Consider the following 2,429-nt stretch of genomic DNA (forward strand, 5'->3'; position numbering starts at 1 on the left):
GGGATGTGTTGGGGGGCAGAGGGGGCACCAGGCTTCATCGGCCAGGCTACAAGGCTGGGGGGAAGGGGTGGCAGCAGGTGCTTGCTTGTGTGTGTTTAGGGGATGGGGCTAAGATACACCCTTTTTGGTGTGTAAGTCCCACCCCCCGGCAAGCAGGCCACGTCCTCTACTCACTATTGCCCTGTGCCGGTGGCTGGTCCACCCCTGCCCCCCCCGAGGACGATCTGCATGCTTTCTACCTTCCACCCCCAGCTCAACCCCAAGTTCAGGGCTGGGCTGGGGGGGGTGGGGGGGTGGAGCCAGGGCGTGGCTCTGCCCCACCCATTTTTCCATCTCAGTTGCAAAACAGGGCATATCTTCTCCATGCCCCAGGTGCATCGGCTCCACTGGGGCAGCAGGGGAGGGGTACTTCTGGTCCCTGGGTTTCAGGCCCTGAACTCCTTTGGGGTGGGGGGTGGGGCACCGCCTTCCATTGCCCGCCCCCCCTCATCAGCCTGCCCTAGAGCTAGTAGAGCTGGTCCTGGCCTCTGAACGGGGCCCAGAGCCCTCTGCTGGCCATGCGGCATGAACCCTTCCCCAGCCTCCTGACTGGCATTGGGGGTCTTACCCCTTCTTGCCCCATGGCAAAGGGTGGTACTGGCCAAAAACTGGGGGTGGGGGGGGGTGAGGAGGTGGGAGAGAGAGAGGAAGGGACCCCTCCCTTTAAAAAAATCGAGAGGGGTGATTTTTGCCAAAGGGAGGGTAGAGCTTCCTCTCTCTCTCTCTCCTCCCTCAATGCCACGTTGCAGCCGAACAAATAAAGATGACAAGAACTACTAACGAAACAAATAATAATAATAATAAAAAGGCTGAAAACAGTTTTAAAAAAATGTAAAAAAAAAAGGGACAAAAAAAAAAAGGGAAAAAACCTCTATTTTTATAAAAAAGGAGAAAAAAAAAAAAAACCCTCCCCTGCCCACCTGCTGGGCTTTTTACTGGGATTCTCGACAAAAACAGAAAAAAAATCCACAAAAACAAACAAAAACAAAAAAACAAAAAAACAACCCCCCCCACCCCTTTAACCAACGAGACACTGCCCCTTTTTTCTGTTTAAGGCAGCTTGGCTGGCACTGGGGTCTGGGACTGGGGGCAATACCCACAAACCTTGTCTGCCCCCTGCAGTGCTGGCTGCTCCTGGCGAGCGGAGGGGTGTGGGGTTGTGGGAGTTTGATGGTGGACCTATGAGAGGGAGATGGAGTGGGGTTGTGGGATGGACACACACACACTCACTCTCTCTCTAAGGGGACACATACTTATCCAGAACCCAGGCATCCAGGAGACACACATGCACACACACACCCAGAACCCTGGACACACACACCCACACCCACCCCCAGAGCTCACACACACACATGCACGCACGCCTGCCCCAGGCATCTGGGACACCCCCCCCCAAGTATCTGACACCCATGGAACGCAGGCATGCAGGACATGGACATGCAGATTGACATGCACACATGCACAGAACCCATGTGTGCAAGACATGGACATACATCCACCCAGAAGACAGGAGTATAGAACATGTGCACATGTGCGCGTGCACACACACACACACACACACACACACACATGCAGCCCACACCTGCAAACAGACATGGAACCCAGCTGTCCAAGACTCATGCAGAACGTATGAGTATGGAACACATCCACATGTGCATACAGACCCCACCACAAGCCAGTATGGGACACATCTGTCCACATGCACACAAGTACACAGTCTGACGCATGCACATAGGCATGAACGTGTACACACACAGCTCCCCCCAGGCATCCAGGAACACACAAACCATAAATACCTGCATGCGTCCACATACACACAATGTATGCGTGCGCAGAACCCTGGCATCTGATACGCACACGGAACCCAGCTGTCTGGGATACATGCACACACAAGGAACCTGGGTGTCCAACACACATGCACATGGAACCCAGGTGTCCAGGACGCCCCCCACCCCATGCACATGCCCAAGCCCAAGCCCATCTGCCCCCCACTCGGCTCCACCACTGCCTGCCCAAGCCGCTGTGTGTTTCTTTTTCCTTCTTTGCATTTGCTGCCGTCTCCGTGGGTTTTGCCTTGAGTTGATTCCGCCTTTGGTTTGCCGCCGTGTCTGTCCGTGGGAGCAGAGATGCCCTGTGCCCAGGGCCAGGATGGGCCTGACCTGCCCCTCAAGCCCGTGCCAGGGAGATGCCCCCCCATGGCTGCCGCCAGCCGCTGTCACAAGGACACTGAGGCCTCTAGTTCCTCACTATCTTTGGCTTTTGTTTCCAATTTCCCTCGGTTCCTGCCTTAGTTCTTAGGCTTCTCCTGAGTTTCTCGCCGTGTCGCTTCACTTGTGTTTGTGCCGTCGTGGGAGCTGCTGTTTGCAGGGAAAAATGAGGAAGACCCCCCC

The sequence above is a fragment of the Alligator sinensis genome, unplaced genomic scaffold (assembly GCF_000455745.1).
Source record: "Alligator sinensis unplaced genomic scaffold, ASM45574v1 scaffold707_1, whole genome shotgun sequence".
NCBI classification, from domain to species: domain Eukaryota; kingdom Metazoa; phylum Chordata; order Crocodylia; family Alligatoridae; genus Alligator; species Alligator sinensis.